Genomic DNA, 21,863 nt, shown 5'->3' with positions numbered 1-21,863 from the left:
ATGTAATGGTAATGGTTTTGAGATTAATTGATTCCACTCTTAACTCTATAAATACAATATTTTGCTGGCAAATTCAAATTCATATTCAAACTACGATATGATAGGTTGCATCTTTTGCAGTAATAATAGGCTGAAAAATACAGGAAAACGGTAGTAATAATACACTGGAAAATTCAGGTAAAATTCAGGGTCCAAACCGGCATTTCATTTGCCGGTTTGCAGGATGATGTCAGAAGTGGTACGAAGTGTACGGTTAGGGTTTACGTGGAGCCAAACCGGCAAATGAAATGCCGGTTTGGGGTGTTAACTGACAAACCGGCGATTAGGGATGGCAATGGCCACCTGATTCAGCGGATATCCATCTGATCCACCCGGTTCGTGATGGATATGGATAATCTGAATGGATATGGATATGGATACGGATATGGATGAACTTAAATGGATATGGATATTGATACGGATGAAAATTTTCATCCAAGGATACATCCGTTATCACCCGAAATACATATGTAAATACATAAATATAGATATATGCAAACACATTTACTATTACAAATGCATTTACCATTGCACATACATTTTGCTTGCAACTATATAATGAATTAACTATGATATATCACAACAAAACACGTATATTTAATAAAATAAACATACAAATTACACATTTAATTTATCATACTCTATGTTTAATATTAAATTTAACAAATTATATTATATCTTTAACAAAAAATAACACTTTCTTGAATATCCAATGGATATCCATTAACCCGCTTAATCCATTGGATATGGATATGGATGGATGAACTGAAATTAAATGGATATGGATATGGATATGGATATGGATGAACAAAAACTAAATGGATATGGATATGGCGTCATCCGATCCATATCCTATCCATTGTCATTTCTACCGGCGATTAAAAGTTCGGTTTACCTATTTCCGTAAATATTTTGTTTGAAAACCATATATGTAATTACACTAAAAAACCATTTTCAAAAAAACAGCAAGATTTTACAAATAAACTAATTATACAAATCTCAATCAAGGAAGTTGACTATCGTGTTTCTCAAATATTAGTTTCATCATACACCTACCACCATTTCTTTCTGTCAAATAAACTACTCCATTATTATACAGATCTCAAACGAGTCAATGGCTTCTTCTTCTTCTTCTGGATCACGAAAGTATGATGTGTTTCTTAGTTTCAGAGGGGAAGATACTCGCAAGAACTATGTAGATCATCTCTACAAAGCTCTTTCAGATAAACTAATTCACACTTACAAAGACGACCAAACACTTCCTCGGGGCGAATCCATTGGTCCATCCCTGTTGAATGCTATTGAGGAATCTCAAATTGCAATCGTCGTATTCTTGGAAAACTACGCTGATTCATCCTGGTGTTTGGATGAACTCGAATACATTATGAAATGCAGGGTTTGGAGAGGACTGATGGTTATACCCATATTCTATAATGTGAGTCCTTCAGATGTTAGGAAACTGCAAGGAAATTTCGGAAGAGCATTTGCGAAACGAAAGCGCGATAACAGCACCAAAGAGGAATTATGGAAAACTGCAATTGTTGAAGCATGTAACCTTTCAGGATGGGAACCCAGTCAAATTGCCAACGGGTTATTCTCTATTTCTCTTTCTTCTTTTTGCTTGTGTTAAACGAAGTATATATTTCCTTTATTTTAGAAGGTTACTCGTGTTTTATTTATGTATAATGTATGATATTTTAACTTTTCTAACCCCTTATAAGCATCAAATATTTTGTTCTTTCTCAAGCTATTATAAATTATAAATATAAATAAATTCATTCATAATAAGCTAATAATGATCTTAAAATTTTTTTGTGATATAAATATAATTGCATTGAATTATAACTGGAGTTCTTATATTAATTTAATAAAGACTCGCCCGTCTTGGTTTTTGGAGAAAATGTTACGTAGTACTTGTGAATGTCAACATATACTAATCATCCTTAATCTCGGATGTGCAGGCATGAAGCAGCGGGTATCAAATCAATTGTTGATACGATCTTGGAAAAATTGTTTTTCTTAGATAAAAATGTTAATGAAGACCTTGTTGGAATGGGGGCTCGCTTGCAATCTTTGAGAAAACTGCTAGATATAGGGTCAGGTGGTGTGCACATGGTTGGGATATGGGGTGTTGGGGGCAGTGGCAAGACAACTCTTGCTTATTCTGCTTATAAAAAGTTCTCTCATCATTTTCAAGCTCATTGTTTTATTGACCAAATTCGGGAGGAGTCAACAAAACATGATGGTTTGAAAAAAGTTCAAGAGAAAGTTCTATCAACTCTTTTGAAAAAAGATGTGAATGTACAGAGTGTCGTAGAAGGAAAAGATATGATAAGAAGCAGGTTAAGTCGTAGTAACGTTTTAATTGTCTTTGATGATGTTGATAAAGATGAGCAAATAGAGGCGTTAGCTGGATCCCATGAATGGTTTGGCCTTGGGAGTCGAATAATAATCACAACTAGAGATGAGCATTTGCTACACAGAGATAAGGTTAAAATATCTCATGCTAGTTTATTATCACACGATGAGGTGTTTCAACTCTTCAATAGACATGCAGTGCAGAAGGATAAACCTCCTATAGAAGACTATGATACGCTTTCACTACGCGTGGTTTCTTATGCAGGTGGGCTCCCATTAGCACTTAAAGTTTTAGGATCTTTACTACGTGGTAAAGACAAGAAGGGGTGGGAGAGTGTCTTAGAAAAGATGAAAAATATCCCAAATTCTACAATTATGTAAAAACTCAAAATAAGTTATGATGGACTGGAACCTAACGAAAGAGAGTTATTCTTGGATATTGCTTGTTTCCATAGGGGCTATCGTGTAGATAAAGCAAAGGAGATATTTGATGCTTGCTGGTTTTACCCTGATACCGGGATCCAAGTGCTGATAGAAAAGGCTCTCATAACTATTTCGAATGGTGAGTTCGAGATGCATGATCTGGTTGAAGAAATGGGCCACAACATTGTTCGAGGCCAACATCCTAAAAATCCCGAGAAGCATAGCAGGGTTTGGAAGGATGAAGAAATTGTAGAAATGTGTTCCACGGATTCAACAAAGGTAATGGTTTTGCTATCTTTAATATCCCTGAAATTATTTATTGTAAACATAACAAGGTTTTGTTCCATTATTGCAGGAAAATAATGAGATTGAAGCAATAAGCTTCAATTTTTATGAAATGGTATTAAGGTCTGGTGACAACTCAGTAGGGTTTTCCAAACTCGTTTCGAACATGAAGAAATTAAGGTTGCTAATTGTGCGAGGAAATAGGTCCCCTAATGAAGATGTTGAAGGGCCTTGTTTTCTTTCAAATGAGTTGCAGTATATTTCATGGAATAATTATCCTAGACGTCCGTTTCCATCAGATTTTCAACCAAGGAAGCTTGTTGTTCTAAAGTTGCGTCATACCTTGCAGAAAGAACTTTGGCAAGAAAGTTACAAGGTAAACTCAAATAATGTTCCTCTAAGTAATTTAACAATTAAAATATACATACAAGTATAGTAGAAGTTACACCTTGCAAAAAGGAATTTACGCCATAAGTGTAGAGTAAATATATCAATACAGTAACTTAGTCTTAGCTTTAAAATTTTACTTGTATGCATCAGCGTCTACCACAACTGAAAAAGCTTACCATCAAGAATGCGGATAACTTAGTCAGCACACCAAATTTTGATGGATTTCCATGTCTTGAATATCTGAAACTTTATGATTGTGACAGTTTGGAAGAGATCCATCCATCACTTGGATAGTGTAACACTCTAGTCAACGTATATGTATCTGATTGTAAGAAGCTTAGAAGTTTTCCAACCATCATTTGTATGAAAAATTTGGAGACTCTTGACATCAGGTCTTGTGAAGCGCTTGTTGAGTTCCCAGAGATCCACGCAAGCATGGATAGCTTGAAAATGTTAAGAATTAGTGAGGATGGGATAGAAGTTCTGCCGGCCTCATCAATCGGACAGTAATGTACCGACCTTACTTCGCTAATTTTGAACAACTTTTCATATTTAAAGAGAATAGAAGGAAACTTTCAAGCCTTGAAACACTTGGAAAAGTTAAATATGAAATATCAGCATAAGCTTGAGAAGCTGCCAAACGATCTGTTTAGTGTATGTAATTTAAAAAAGTTGGATCTCCGTTTTTGTGGATTGGAAGATGGAGAGATCCCTCGTGATGTTGGTGACCAGTTACTCAAGTTAACAGTGTTGGATCTTACTGGGAATAACTTTTCAAGATTACCTTTTAGCCTCTTGAAACTTACTCGGCTCAAAGCACTCGACCTCAGTTTCTGCAGGAAGCTTCTAGAATTTCCAGAACTTCCATCCAGTGTGGATTTATTTAGAGCGGATTATTGCAGCTCACTTGAATCCATGGGAGACTTTTACAAAAACTGTAAGAGGTTATCTCGAGTATGTCTTAATGATTCGAATGATGTCAGTGGTGCAGAAGGATTACTACAATGTATGCTCCATGTATGTTAACTATCCCTCTCCTTCTTTTTACTTGTTTGGCATATGGCATATAATTGGACAGTTATTTATTTTTTAAAGAGGGGTCCAGTTCGCCTATTAATGAAGCCTTCCTCTAAAAAAATCACAGGTCCATCAGGTTATAAGCAACGGGTGGAATGGGTTGTGCTTATCAGGGGTCCAACAAGCCTAGTGGTATCGAAGAACCCCTCCAACCAAGAAGTTGTGGGTTCAAGTCCATGGACATTCGTAAATATTCATGAAAAATCGTTTAGGGTGTTTTGAGTTTGTCTTTCTAAAAAAAAAAAAAATTAAGTACATAGCTTGTGCTAAATTAAAGTGATGCGAACTGTGAGTGTTGCTGATAGATGTAAAGAGTTAAAAAAAATCAAGGGAAAATAATTGGGTCACCAGACCCGGCCTGATTAATCTGTTTAAAAACTTGACCCGTTTGAATCCAGACTCAACCCAAAAGCAAGCAGCCCATTTTTGCAGGCTTTGGGTTGTGTGTATGCACATGCTGTTAGAATTACAGGGTTTAATATATGTACACTACCCGGTCAACAATATAACGACTGGGTTGTTTTAATTAGGGGAATGCTATAAATCACCATATGAATCTCGAAGTTGATGGCCTTGAAATTCCAAAGACGTTTATAGCTCCTCTGCTTAGAGGAAGTACATGTAGATTGCAACTTCCCTATAACTAGTACAATGACTTTTGTGGATTCTTAATGTGTGCTTTTTTAATGAAATTAGACTACTGCGATGTTACTAGCATATCTTTGAAGCACGAGCAGAGTAATACGATGGGCATGAATCTTGAACCTGGGTTATGGAAGGAGTGTGACGGTGATAAACGTACATGGGTGGGTTATGTTTCCTTTGATTCATTGAGACACGCTACTTGGTGGGACTCCACTTCCAACACAGTTTCATTTTCAATTTCATTCAGAGTCGATGGAGAAGATGTATGTAGTAGTGGTTTTGGAGTTAAGCTGGTTGCCAGAGAAAATGAAAGTGTTATAATGGAAACATCTACAGATTTCTCTGACTTTTGGGACACATATTCCTCTGAATTTTACGACAAAGACGATTATACGTTCAAATTCAAGATTGTAGATGATACAAAGTCGTCTTTGGAGATTGAATATTAAAGCTACTACGTGCTTCTCCACATCCCTTTTAATTGCTAGAAGTACGTAATGTTTTCGGGATGGGAACCCAAGAACTTTGCTATCAGGTTATTCTCTTTCTTTGTTTTCGCTCGCATTGTATTTCCTTTATTTTATGCTATTTGTGTTGTAATTGACATGGTCAAGAAACTTGTTTGACTGGTTGAGAGTTTACTTCCCAAATGACTAATGGATGTCTCATGAAAAGTGGTTTTGTGTTCAAGTCATATAGCAACAATACTTTTGGCAATAGAATTATTAGTTTGAGACAGGTGTAAATTAGAATATATTAGGATTTTACTAGGTTACTGAGTTACTCATGTTTTTAAATCAATCATATATACTTATATATCAGTCTCTGATATATTAACTCGTTTTAACCACTAGCAATTAACCTTCAATTTCATCATATTTCAGTAAATAACTTATATTATCTTGGAGTAGATACACCTATCAAGTACCTGTTTGCTAAACTTTTACTATTACCGACTAACCTTTTTGGTGAGTAGCTAGTTTATCCAACACATAATAAAAAAACAATATGACTCAGTCAGCATCCCGGCTTAGTTTTAATTAAGCGGAACCATTCCATTTTGGTTCTTCACATTCTTACACAAATAACTTATGCCGGCTACAAATGCATAATTAGTGTTAATTATAAGTAGTTATCATTAAATCTTGAGGGATTTTGTTTCAACATAATGGTTATTATAACAATATGTTTGTGACCTTGATCAAATTAATTGTAGAGGTTGGGTTGTAACAGATCTTATATTAGTTTAACAAAGACCAATTGGTCTTTGTTTGTGCTTATAATCATTACTTCTGATTGTCTACATACAATAGTCATCCTTTTTTCTCAAATGTGTCGACATTAAGTAGCGGACACCATATTAATTGTTGATACGATCTTAGAAATATTGTATTCCACAAGGTTCTAAGGTTTATACTGTTCGGGTTACCCGGAAGGGCGGGTAATCCAACTCATACTCTAGTGTACGAAGTCCATCAGGATCACTACCTTCACTACCTCTACCTTCAGTACCTGGCAGTTACTAACATTTCCCTGGCCATCCCAAGATTTGAACATGGAACCTCTTGCAAGGAAGTCAGGGGCCCCAACCACTGGACTACCTTTGTTGAGAAACGAGGTGTTAGGGGTAGTGGGGCAAGATAACTCTTGCTTATTGTACTTATAAAAAGTTTTGTTACCAGAGATTCAAGGTCATTGCTGACAGGAATCAACCAAAACATGATAGTGCCTAATCTAAGAATCGTAAGCACTAGTAGCACATATTGATAATAGTTAATCCACTAATGTCGCTAGTTCGAAACCCAAAAAAATTATGTGTTGTTAAAAGCCTAATCAAAGAAGGGATTTTCCATGAGATGCATATGTTAACCCTCCAAAGCCAGTGAGTACAACTATAATTAAATAGCCACATCTCAGTCTACTTAATTACCTTTGTTTTGAGGTTGAAGGGAGACCATTACATACATTGCAAATACTTGTTTATATAACGATACATACAGAACTCCACAATCCACACCACATGTGTACCAGATTCGAGCTTATGCAAAAAGTGTCTTCTTGTCCATATAATCCACAAATGCAAAGCCATCAATCTTTGTTGTAGTAGTCGTACCTCCAACAAAGCAAATATTCTTTCAGAATATAGATAAGTCAGATAATCAATAATATTCATGTGAAAAACTGCAAAATATCTCCAACTAATCATTAATTCTGTAATAAACAATTACACTACATCAATCAAAACATTCAAATCATAAAAAAAAATTGAAAACTTGTATATGAATTTGAGGCTCAGATCTGTTTACAAATGAGGCAAGAGGATCAATCCGCCATGGGTGCAATAAAAAAGGTTGCAAAATATAAAGAATACTATCACATTTCACCATCCTCTGAAATTGTCCAGCCAAGTTACAGATCAACTCAAAAACTTGCCCCATTAACAGCTTGGAACAGAAAATAGATAAATATCATCACTGCCTCGTATTGTTGTTGTCGTATAATATGACGAAATACCCTCACATGCTATAAGCTGTGAAAAAAGGCAAATCCAGACACCATGTGTTGATAATCTTTGAATACTCAGAATCAGATATATTAACTGAATCAATCAGACGCTGCTGTTGACCACAAAAACAAAATATACGCATAACAAAGTAAACAAACCGAACCATAAACAGAAAACTGCTGGCCTACAAGACAAATGGTTGGCAAGACAATTGACCACAAAAACTATACTTGAAACATGTACCAAAATGAACCAGAACAAACATATACCACAAAAAAACTCTCCAACGTTAGGTTAGGTTAGCAACTTTTCCTCAACTTAGCACACAATCCAAAATCACACTTGAATGCATCTTTAGGTTAATTAGCTTGCGACTCACCTCTACAATTTCAAACAACGTACCAGACTTAAAAAGCTTACTTTTAACACACAATGCTTAGGGACAACTGACAACAACTAAAAACTGAAACTATCTGCTGAGGTTTATGCAATGCTTATTTGAATCTTCAGTTTAGCATATAACTAGTATGTTATCATTCTATTGATATTTTCTAACTAACAATTAAAACTTTGTTTCCTAATCCATATTGGACTCATTCCCTCTGTTTTTCGAGACCCGATGGACTTAAATGGTTGACCCAATGTACCCAACTTTTGAAATATACTGAAGATTCAAATAAGCATTGCATAAAAACTTTTGAAATATAGGTCTTGATTGCAGGACATAAGAATAGGCTAGGCGACTTAATTGTTTTAAGATATGCTAATGTCTTTAAATTATCAATTAAAAATGGAAAAAATGAGAATGCCTGTGATAAATGATGTTTCATTGAAAGGTTCTTAAGACAAGAAATGAAACCCACAACATGAAGATTTCTCTACGCGTGTTTAGTCAGATAGGTTTAGAAATCTACTCACAATATCTCAAATTATTTTTCCAATATCACCCATCATAAATTCCGATTTTAACATAAAAACTTAATCTTCATGTTCTTGCAAACTTGAAAAAGCAATCATATACAGGTTGGAGTACAACAGCAAGTGCATTATTACACCTACAAACTGCTAACCCAGCATAAGTTGCAATATTAAACCAGGATGCAAAAAATGATAAAACAAAACAACAGCTCTCAAATGACAATTGTACCTTATCAAGCTCAAATTGAGAGTGATATCTGACAATATACCCACCATAGATAAAGCTAAAGAAACTTAAATTCCTATGATCTAGGGTGCGGATTTGTCATTTTTCATTTTTAGTTTGAGCTTGATATAACTATATAAGCATACATGGCCAAACAAGCTATAACTAATGTACAATTGTATAAATTGACAAGACTTCAATCTAATGATTCAAATACATATATAAAAGTACAAAATATAGCCTTGAAGATATCGACATTTTGGTTCTTCATAATTGAGTTTACAAAAATTTTATAATGTCAAATACGGAGTGTATAAAAGGTGCAATATTTAGACCATTTAATAACTAATGAAAAAGGCAAACTTTTCGGGCTCAGATCTGTTAATAATCAAAGCAAAGAGGATATAACCGCCATGGCTGCAAATTTCTCCAACAACAGGAAAATTGCCCCGCCAAGCTACAGTGTATCTCAAACTTTACTGATTTACTCATACAACCAAAATCTTTATCGTCACCGCCTCTAAATAATACGGAGTACTATACTAATACTATTATTAATTATTAATTATAATTATTACGGAGTATTATCATTATCATTATCATCGTTATTGTTACATTCAATTCGCAAACTCAAAGGTTATTAGCGAATGAGTAACGATAAGAAATGGAAACATAATAAGCAGCCATGGTTCTACCATAAAAGATCTACGCTTACAAAAAGGGTTGTTGATATTGAGGGCAATCGGAAATTCATCGGCGACGGAGGACGGCAACCGCCCTTAAAAACCATCCCCTCCGCTGCCTCATTTCTCGGTTGTATGAGTTTCTATTACTTTGCCCCAAGCCCTAGTTTGTTCATCGGAACGTTTCTTTTGTAGTGGGCATTATTTTACTATTTTTGACCTTGTACCTTCACCATCTGCTAACTGAGAGCAAGGGTGATTTCGTCATTTGGTACTTTTTTGGCCGGTCAAAGTACACTACTCTATATATTGCAATAATAAGACCATAGATACGAGTGATGATTTGGAGCGGAAATGGTGTACTTTTTGAGGAAAGACACTGATTGGACCATGCCAGGAAAATGAGAGAGTTGTAAGATCATTTTTAACGCGGCGTTAGAGGGGCCTCGTAAGGCTCGCTGACGCCCTAACGCGGCGTCAGCACAAACGCCCCCGGGGTGTCAGTTGGAATTTTCACGCGGGGTCAGAGACGCTTCAGGGCGACGTGGCAATTGCTGGTTGGTCAGGCTCAAACGGCTCTTTTGACCGTTTGAACCTTTTATTTTTTATTTTTTTCCCGAAAATTTATTTATTTTACTTTTATAAATACCTTATTTATCTTAAGCAAATCATATTCATCTTCATCTCAAATTCTCTCAAATTCCAAATTCTTTCTTAAACCTAAATCACAATCAATAATATGTCTCACCCGAATCAACGACCACCAACCCCGAACGAATTCGGAAACACCAACCAACGACCACCTTTTACAAACAAATACGTTTCATACACCGATATGATGAGGTACGGATCGTATTTAGGTTCGGCTTCATCAAACCCGAGTCATCTACAACAAATTCCTATTATATTCCCCAACATCGTGCATTAACACCCGAAAAACAACATCAATTATGGTTCCGGTTCATCAATGACGAAGTCCGAAAACAAATTATCGAGGGACTTCAAAAAGTGTTTCTCAACAAATATGCACACTTGCTCCAACCACCGCCAACACAAAACGACGATCAAAACAACAACTCATCCGAAGACGATTAGCGAGGAAACCTCTCTGAACGAGCACATTGGTTCCCCCATATAAGGTAAATCTCGGGTAATGAAGTTCCCAGAACGCAAACCCTGGTATACCCGGTGAATTGCGCATTACGCGAGACCTGGTACCAGGTGAATTGCGCATTACACGCACCCTCTGGTCACATTCCATTTTTGAACGGTTTGGCACAACAAAGAATTGAACTCGGATGATGTGCTTCATTGATTGGCAACTCGGTGACCACTCAAACAAGTCTGCGTGGTTAAAATAGTTTGCTAAATTAGTTAAAACACTTTCACAAAAAAAAAAAAAAAAAAAAAATGACACATTATAATAACTTAACAAAGCCAACTGTTTATAAAGGCAATAAATCTGATTAAAACCAAAATATTGACTGATCCAGAACCGATGATATGCAATTAAGATGTTTGACCATTTTTAGCAATCAACATACGAGGATGTAGAATGTTAAGCGAGATATAAATCATATATGTTCATATGAAACGTTTGTTGAAGCTGACCATAGTAATTCTGTTAACTGCAATTCATTCTTATTGAACCTAATAAGTAATAACTAATCTCAGTCTTGAGACTTCACCAAATAGTTAAACACAGCACAAAATAGCCCTATTAAGGCAAAGAAGTACATAACAGCAGCTGCAACAGTAAAAACCTCCAAATTTTGCCTAAAAACCTTCATATTTTTCCCAAAACAGTTTGCTACGCTTTTAATTTTTTTTTTTTCTCCCAGTGAAAAAAGTGTCTATTTCCTTCACTGATCACATCATTATAATAAGATACGATAGGTCAACAAAATTAAATGACTTGATAATGACTCTACTCAACACAACTTTTGCTATATAGATACATTGCGGGGTCAATTTGTAACTTTATAATCTTTTAATAACGTACACTTCTTATGCCTTGCATGCATCCTCAACTCCATTTTTCTAGTTCCAAACAAAGGGGTTTCCATGACGTTGTTACTAGTCACCTTCGTGCTAGTTTTATCATCTAGTTTCATTAATCTTTTGTGCATCGTCCCTTCATTTGCATCAACCGCTCAAAAAAATCCAATAATGCTAGACCACACAAAAGAAGCAACAACTCTTTTGACATGGAAAATGAGCCTTGATAAACAAAGCCAATCTCTTCTTTCGTCATGGGTTGGAAGCAACCCTTGCAGCCATGATTGGATGGGAAATGTATTTGCAGTAACAGTAGTGCAACTACAGAAAGTAATGTTTTAACAAAAATTATAATTCAAAGCTCAAGCTTAGTAGGAACACTAGTTGATCTGGATTTCTGGTCATTACCAAATCTTAAATCCTTGGATCTTTCACACAACTCACTTTCTGGTCTCATTCCTTCCAACCTTTTCAACATGTCTGTATTTCAATATCTTTACCTTTCCTATAATAACTTCTCAGGTGAGATATCCTCTGATATAGGATTTCTGCACTCCTTAACTGATCTTAATTTGTGTAGCAACAGTTTTCATGGTTATATACCGACTAGCATTCGTAACCTGAAAGAAGTAACTCGTCTTGACCTTTCAATTAATCAACTTACCAGAGTCATCCAACAAGAAATTGGCACACTCAATTCTTCAAAAATGGCAAACCTTGACTTTTCGGGTAATTTTCTAACCGGAGTCATCCCGCCTTCTTTAGGAAATTTAACCAATCTTTTATTCCTTTATCTGTATAATAATGAACTCTCTGGTTCCATTTCACCCGAACTTGCTGCGGCTCGGAATCTCATTCATCTCGAGCTTGGTAGTAGTAACCTCTCTCGGTCCATTCCGACCTCCTTCAAAAATTTCACTTCAATTGAAGCATTTCAATTGTACGAAAACAAGATATCTGGTTTCATACCGGATTTTCTGGCAAATTACACTGTAACAACCCAACCCGATAACCAACCGTAACGTACATTTTTTTCTTTTAAAACAGTTTCTGTCTCAGTATGTTGGCGTGGCGCGCCAACCCTTTGTGCGGCGCGCAAACACGTGTATTTTAAATCCCGAATCCAGTCCAGAAATCTGATCTTCAAAGCTAGCCATATGGCACGGCGCGCCACTATCTGCGCGGCGCGCAAGATTGCTGGTTCAGCTGCTGTCACATTTTCGTCTAGAAGCTTTTTACCAAAATTCACCCAAACACGTACCCATGACCCGACACTTGTTTAAATCATTACAATGACACAAATTACATACTTTTTAAGTTTTCGGGACAACAAAATAAGTTTACAAAACCCCGGGACCACGTCGACCCGTTTACAACTTTAACGTAGTAAAATCGACCCATTTGAGTTTAATTACCAAACAAATTACGAGCATGATGTTTGGGGATAAACTACCCAAAATCTAGGTCGAATCCAAAAGTAGACCACTATAAGCACCATACGGGAAAGCGTCTAAATCCCGAGCATACCCTTGCCTCAAACCGCCTTCGCATCTAAAATATAAACAACGAGAGGGTAAGCTAATTCCTTGGTGAATGCAATACTTATACGCATACATACATAATTCAATCACTTGCATACACCTACACAAACAACGCATAGCATTAGCAAATCACATAAACGCATAATCATAGCGTATAACGATCAATAGACTCACACAACCCAATGAACACAAAGCCGACAACTCGACCCGATGGTGGTCAATGAAAAGTGTAACCGAAACGTTAACACTAACCAACACATCGCAATGCGTACGTGGCCAATGAAGAGCGGTAGGTCAAATACATTAACCACTGATATCAGCTAAAAAGTCACGTTTTCACCCCGGTATTAAAGCCCAAAAACAAGAAAGATTCGAACTTTGTCGGTAAAATACCCACTTCGTCGGTTAGAATTGAAGAACAAGTAATTACGAAGGCGGTGCAAAAAGAATCAAGAGAATCGGAGCTAAAAAGAAGATTCTAGAGCGAAAACGGTGAAAGACAAGAAATCAAGTTACGATCCAGGGAATCAAGGCTGACCAGCATCAAATCCGGCCTGCCATACGGGCTGCCATACGGCCTGCATGTATGGGTACGGCCTGCCAATACGGACCAACATACGCCCATGGAAAACGGCCTGCCAGCAAAACGGGCTTCCAAATACGCCCCACCATACGGCCTGCCAGGCGTATTTTGGCAAATTCCAAGTCTATTTAAAGGGTCTTTGTCAGTAAACACTTACCTCATTCACAAGGACGGCCGACGAAAAGTGTAACCGAAATGTTAACACTTACCTCATTCACAAGGACAGCCGACGAAAAGTAAAACCGCGCAGTAAACACTTACCATCCTTCAATAAGTGGACGACGAAGAGTATATTCTAACGAATATTACTCCCCACTTACCCAAACACACATGTGGCCTATGAAGAGCGAATCCTTCCGGATACCTCGCCACGAATCTCAACAAAAAATTGGTCAACGAAGAGCTAATCCATCCGGATATCACTCACCACGTATCATGAAATGTCCCGTTCTTATTGATTAAAAACGTTCCATATTAATGGATTTCGTTGCGAGGTTTTGACCTCTATATGAGACGTTTTTTAAAGACTGCATTCATTTTTAAAACAAGCCATAACCTTTATTTCATCAATAAAGGTTTAAAAAGCTTTACGTAGATTATCAAATAATGATAATCTAAAATATCCTGTTTACACACGACCATTACATAATGGTTTACAATACAATTATGTTACATCGAAATAAGTTTCTTGAATGTAGTTTTTACACAATATCATACAAGCATGGACTCCAAATCTTGTCCTTATTTAAGTATGCAACAGCGGAAGCTCTTAATAATCACCTGAGAATAAACATGCTTTAAACGTCAACAAAAATGTTGGTGAGTTATAGGTTTAATTTCTACATTTATCAAATCATGATAATAATAGACCACAATATTTCATTTTTCATAACAACCATCTCAAATCAAGCATTTCGCAAACTGCAGAGATAAAAATCATTCATATGGTGAACACCTGGTAACCGACATTAACAAGATGCATATAGAATATCCCCATCATTCCGGGACTCTACATCGGACATGATATAAATTTCGAAGTACTAAAGCATCCGTCAAGTTTAGATGGGGTTTGTTAGGCCTATAGATCTATCTTCAGGATTCGCGTCAACTAGTAGAACGGTTTACTAATTCTTAGGCTACCAAGCTAAAAAGGGGCATATTCAAAGTCGATCATTCAACCATAGAACGTAGTAATTTACTAGAAATAGAAACTTAGTAAAACAAACTATACTTAAACACATACTTAAAATTAAACATGGGCAAAACACTTAACTACTCTTAAATGTAAATAGGTTGACTTTCCTGCTCACTCGTTCAACTCTTTATTCCGAGAAATAACCCTCTCTCTACTTACTAAGGTGAATTCATAGCCCCACTCTTTATTGCTAGCAAACTTATTTAACTTATTTGGGTTGAGACACATGCTGCTTTTGCTATTTACAATTTAGACACAAGTACCAACTGTTAAAACTATGCTATACCCGGCTATGTCCGACTAAGTCCCTACTGTGATATTTTTAATTGCTGCGGCATTCTTAATTATTGGGGATAGGCCTATCGGGAGTAACGTCCCCGATACATTTGACTCAGTCTTTGTATTACTTGATAATGAAATTTAAACCGACAAGGATAGACACAACTTGTCATGGGGCAAACTTGAACGTTTAGTCTAAATATCACGCACTGGCATAACTTTTGATCATGCGGGAGATCAACCTTACAAACTAAATCTTGTGGTCAAAAACAACGGTCAAACTTTTGTTAAACCTATGGACTTCACTCAACCTTTTTGGTTGACACTTTAGCATGTTTTGTCTCAGGTGCTGTTTGATTCAAGCTTTCATATCTACTGCTTATGTGATGCTACTTGGACATAGGATCAAGAGATTATCGCCTTTATTACTATTGCATTTAAACAATTACTCTATTCCTTTGTAACGACATTTCATTTTCCGCTGCGTACTCAATAAAGTTTAATTTTCTCATTTTGTATTGTTCTCGTTATTATAATATGTTGGTATATTTTGATATTAAGTCACATTTCGCCCAGGCCCTAACTGGGGTGTGATATGATAAAATCGAAGTACTAAAACATTCCAAATTCCAGAATGGGGCTTGTTGGGCCCGATAGATCTATCTTTAGGATTCGCGTCAATTAGGGTGTCTGTTCCCTAATTCTTAGGCTACCAAGCTAAAAGGGGCATATTCGATTTCGATCATTGAACCATAAAATGTAGTTTCACATACTTGTGTTTATTTTGTAAAGCATTTATAAAATTACATGTATTCTCATTCCAAAAATATTAGATTTTAAAAGTGGGACTATAACTCACTTTCACCGATTATCAATTCGTCAGGAATTAGACTTGGTCACGGGTTGATTCACGAACCTATAACAATATATACATATATATCAAAATATGATCGAAATATATTCACAATATTTTCTTTATTACGTGTTGATGATTTTAGTTGTCTAGTTAGCAGTCCAACGTTAGAAGTCCACACTTAGTCGTACATGAATAATTTAATATATATCTTGAATCAATCCACGACCCAGTGTATACATATCTCAGTATTGATCACAACTCAAACTATATATATATTTTTGGAATCAACCTCAACCATTATAGCTAACTCCAACATTTGCATATAGAGTGCCAATGGTTGTTCCGCAATATACATATAGATGGGTCGACATGATAGGTCGAAACATTGTATACGTTTCTATGGTATCTCAAGATTACATAATATACAATATAATTTGATTAAGTTATGGTTGGAATAGATTTGTTATGAAGTTTCACGTAGCTAAAATAAGTAATTTTTACCAATCTTGTTTTACCCATAACTTCTTCGTTTTAAATCCGTTTTGAGTGATTTAAGCGGCTATGGTTTCATATTGAACTTAACTTTATGAAACTAAACATAAAAAGTATAAGTTTATAGTCAGAAATACAAGTTACAAGTCGTTTTTGAAAGAGGTAGTCATTTCCGTCGAAAGAACGACATCTTGATGACCATTTTGAAAAACATACTTTCACTTTGAGTTTAACCATGATTTTTGGATATAGTTCCATGTTCATAAGAAAAATCATATTTCCAGAAGTATAGCTTTTAAATCAATTTTTTTCATAGCTTTTAATTATCCAAACCAAAACAGCCCCCGGTGTTACTACGACGGCGTATGTCCAGATTTACGGTGTTTATCGTGTTTCCAAGTTTTAAATCATTAAGTTAGCATATAATATAGATATATAACATGTGTTTAGTTGATTTTAAAAGTTGAGTTAGAAGGATTAACTTTGTTTGCGAACAAGTTTAGAATTAACTAAACTATGTTCTAGTGATTACAAGTTATAATCTTCGAATAAGATAGTTTTATATATATGAATCGAATGATGTTATGAACATCATTACTACCTCAAGTTTAGTAGGTAAACCTACTAGAAGTGACAAGAAATGATCTAGCTTCAAAGTATCCTTGGATGGCTTGAAAGTTCTTGAAGTAGAATCATGACACGAAAACAAATTCAAGTAAGATTACTACTTGAATTAAGATTGTTATAGTTATAGAACTTGAATCAAAGTTTGAATATGAGTATTACCTTGATTTAGAAAGATAAACTATTGTAAATAAAAAAGATTTCTTGAGGTTGGATGATCACTTGAAATGGATTAGCAAGATTGGAAGTAAACTAGTAAACTTGAAAGGATTTTCGAAGTGTTCTTGAAGTGTTCTTCCTATGATGATTATAGCTTGATTCTTTAAGTAATTTTTTATGAATATGATGATTAGTTTACTGGAAAATTCGTTCACATATGTGTGTGTGTGTTGAGAGAGAATTAGAAAGGAAAATGGAAATGAAATGAAGTGAATGGTGAATGGTGAGTGGTGAGTGGTGAGTGGGGTTAATAGGAGTTCTAGTTAGTTGACTAGTTCATGGTAGAAGTTAAACTTGATTATTCATGCATGACATAATCAAGAGTGGAATCTCATGCTAGTTCCTATTGGTATATACTCCTAGTAAGTACGTCTAGAAGCTGCGTATTATACGAGTACGAATACTGAATGAATATTGTTGATGAAAATGAATGAGAATAGAATTGTAACTAACTTTGATAAGTATGAGTGTCTTGATATGTGTCTTGAAGTGTTTCAAAAGTGTTTTAATATATCTTAATACACTACATGTATATACATTTTAATGAAGTCGTTTAGTCATCGATAGTCGTTACATGTAAGTGTTGTTTTGAAACCTTTAAGTTAACGATCTCATTTAATGTTGTTAATCCATTGTTTATTATATCTAATGAGATGTTAAATTATTATATTATCATGCTAACATGATGTATGAATATATCTTAATGTGATATATATACATTAAAATGTCGTTACAACGATAATCGTTACGTATATGTCTCGTTTCGAAATCCTTGAGTTAGTAGTCTTGTTTTCACTTATGTAGTTCATTGTTAACACACTTAATGATATATTTACTTATCATTTTATCACGTTAATTATAGTGTAACAATATCTTAATATGATTCATATATATTTAATAAGGCGTTTTTATAACGATAATCGTTATATATATCGTTTCGAGTTTCTTACGTCAATAGTCTCATTTTTATGTATACACTCATTGTTAATATACTTAATGAGATACTTGATTATCATTTTATCATGTTAAACATATATATATATATATATATATATATATATATATATATATATATATATATATATATATATCCAAATATATATCATAATGTCATATACAAATTATAACGTTTGTGAATCATCGGTCAAACTGGGTGGTCAAACATTTACATAATTTCTGTTTTAATTAACCAAGTCTTAACAAATTTGATTGCTTAACATGTTGGAAACATTTAATCATGCAAATATAGTTTCCATTAAATATAAAATCATAGAAAAGTTTGGAAAAGTTCGGAAAAGTTCGGGTCACTACAATATCATCCTTCCACCAATAAACGTGATTAAAACCTTTTATAAAGTCGACAAATATAAGGTAATTAATTATCTGTGTTTATACATTGGTCAAGGTATGAACCCATCGGAAATACTATAAAGTACATGGGGAATTACCGTAGGACAAGATCAAGACATTGGTCAAGAGTACAAGACTCGAGAAAATATTGTTGTAGCAGGAAAGTACATTGTTGATGTACTAGGAGACCACTTGAACATGGTCAAGGTTAGAAGCTATGGAACCACTATAAGTTTAGTACATGGTGGATAACTAAGGGATTTATTGGGTAGATTTAAGTAAGACCTGGTTTAAATCATAAATGGGAATTTAACGCATTACAATACAAACTAAGCTTATAAATCTTTAAGGATGACTGAGAACTATCAGAGGTTCTAATTTGTCTACAAACCCGTAGATTTTACCAAACCATTGACAGAAAGGAATTCGACACAACCATAACCACCCATTTGGGTGATGCACTAAGGTGTTAAGAAAGGTTAGATATTATATGTATATGGCTATGCTACTTTATTCGTGCGCCCAAGGTATGCATTGCATCCAAGGAGGGCCGCTTATATCCTTAAACCGGAAAAAGCGTCGGGAGTTGAGCATAGTCCATCCGATCAGAATCTTCAAAGCCTAGTTCCTCGTGACATGCTAATCGGGAAACCACTTATTAGGGAATCTAGTGTTCACACCAAGGTATATATATCCAAGGAGTGTCTCATAATTATCCCGACACTACATTATCTTAAATCATGGTGAACCACGTCTTCTCTATCCTTAGCTGTTGCATGCTAGCTAGCTTATTTTAATTATATTGCTTTAATATTTTAATTACAATTATAAATCAAATCAACCCAACTATTGCCTTTACATAATTTGATATTCCGGATAAAGTGGTGTCTAGAATAAACCGGTTGGACTTGGTTGTTGGATTTTCCGAACAGTCGCCAATTTATTGAGACCAAAAGGATCCTGCCTCTCCACACAAGGTGTACCTGGCCACTAATCTTGGATACTAAATTGTGTACAAATCCAATCTTAATTTAGAAATTATGTGAATAAGTTCCGTTTCAAATTCGACCGCTCAAGGAACGACCTTAGGTCATATTTTCCCTTGCTAACCCATAGGAAGGAATAATAGATTTAGGCCCAACATATATAAATTAAACAATCAACTTCTTCTGTTGATATCCTGAATTGACGTTTTGCGACCTAACGACACCGCATAAATAAAGTGTCCGATTCAGGCATGTCATGGGTAGAGTTAATTTTTGGCGCTGCTGCCGGGGAGCGGTAGTACGATTTGGAGCCTGTTTAGATTAGTTAGTTTCTAAGAGACCCTTTTGACTGAGGCTAGCTTTGTCAGAAGTTGCTAGTTTCCCATAGTTAGGTTAGAAAAAATTAGCTTAATTTAGATTAATTAAAAAGTTTAAAATGGACTTCCTTATTAGTGAACCTTTAGGATGGTTTAACCTACTTAGACCGCTAAGAATTCTCCCGACACATCCTTTCTTCTATCCGATATCATACATTGTACCTATCCGACGAGATTCACACTTACCTGCCGATAGTTTGCCGATGGTCGTACGCATCACTCTCGCTAACATCACCAAACCCTCGTTAGAAGGACGAGGAGGACCGATACTCTATCCAGAGGTTAACGGAGCATCTTTTGTGCTTAAGCATAACATCATACAACTCATTCACAACCATTGCCAGTTTCACGGCTTACCAATTGACGATCCCAACTCTCACTTAGATAGATTCCTCTCCTTATCGAACTCATATAAGCAAAATGGGGTTGAACAAGATGTAGTTCGTCTGTTTCTGTTCCCCTATTCCTTGACTCTTCATGCAAAAACCTGGTTTGAGGGGTTAGAACCCAACTCTATCACCTCATGGGAGGAAATGGCAACAACTTTCTTAATCAAATACTTTCCCCCATCAAAACAAATTAGACTTAGGAATGACATCGTAAAATTTCAACAAGCTTCTGATGAATCACTCTACAGTGCATGGGAAAGATTCAAACATTTGCTTCGAAGATGCCTGAACCACCGTCTTGAGAGCTCTGATCAGATTTTGACCTTCTACAAAGGTCTAAATCAGAACAACCAGTCTACTCTTGATGCTGTTTCTCAAGGTAACTTCATGAAAGTCACTACCGACGAGGCCTGGAGATTGATCGAGGAGATGACTATGCACCATCACGATTGAAACACGGAAGAGCACATTTCATCAGGAACACCGCTTTTCGCCTCCGATCCTATCGAAAATAAAACCATCAAATTTCTCTCGGACCAAATAGAAAACCTCACCAAAGAAGTCCGTGAGCTAAAGAAACTCCCGCAACATGTGTCTCAAGTGCAATTATGCTAGGATTGTACTGACCCACATCTGACCAAGGTATACGAGGCTGAATGTGAGGACTCTGTTGTCTACTCTGATAAGATACTAGCTCATCTGCACACCCAACCTACAAAACCCACTACCCCACCAGAGACAAGTCCAGACGATGTCCTACTGCGAATCATCCACATGATCACAACAAGACAAGACACATCTAACTTAGTCACGACTAATCACTTGAGTAGTCTTGAAAATCAAATAAGCCAGCTAAATCAACGTCTCGATTCTCTATGTTGTCCTGATAATGACTCAAAGGTGGCACATAGCCAACCTTCAGTTTCTTCTAAGGAGAAGAAACTAACTAATACCCGTTCGGTAGTAGTCATTGAGTCATCACCTAAAACACCCATTTCATTTCCAGGCCATCTCAAGCAAAGACATAACAAGATGAAATCTTTCAAGCTTGACAGTAAATTTTTGGACACTGTGTCTAAAACTCCTCATAGTAAGAAGTGTTTTAGGAAACTCCTATCATCCAAGGATAAGGTACCTGAAGTACCCAATGTCCCGCTGAACGCGGATTATTCAGCTATTATCTTAAATACTCTTCCTGAAAAACTAGGGGATACCGGACGATTTACCCTTCCTTGTTCTATCTACCAATTTGATACTATCTATTCTCTCGCTGACCTTGGTGCCAACATCAATCTCATGCCCTACTCACTGTTCCAGCGACTCAAAATTGGAAACCTTAACCATACCAAAATGAGCATCCATCTAGCTGACTAATCCACTAGATATCCTAAGGGAATAGCTGAGAACGTCATGGTTAAGGTCGA

General features: G+C 35.9%; 1 pseudogene; it reads left to right on the top strand.

Annotated features, from left to right (window-relative positions):
• Positions 1-1,144: 1,144 nt before the first annotated feature.
• Positions 1,145-3,789, top strand: LOC139853685 (TMV resistance protein N-like; annotated as a pseudogene).
• Positions 3,790-21,863: the final 18,074 nt, after the last annotated feature.

This window comes from Rutidosis leptorrhynchoides, chromosome 6, assembly GCF_046630445.1.
Source record: "Rutidosis leptorrhynchoides isolate AG116_Rl617_1_P2 chromosome 6, CSIRO_AGI_Rlap_v1, whole genome shotgun sequence".
Lineage (NCBI taxonomy): Eukaryota > Viridiplantae > Streptophyta > Magnoliopsida > Asterales > Asteraceae > Rutidosis > Rutidosis leptorrhynchoides.
The sequence above is the reverse complement of the archived record's forward strand: the minus strand, read 5'-3'. Positions and strand labels throughout refer to the sequence as shown.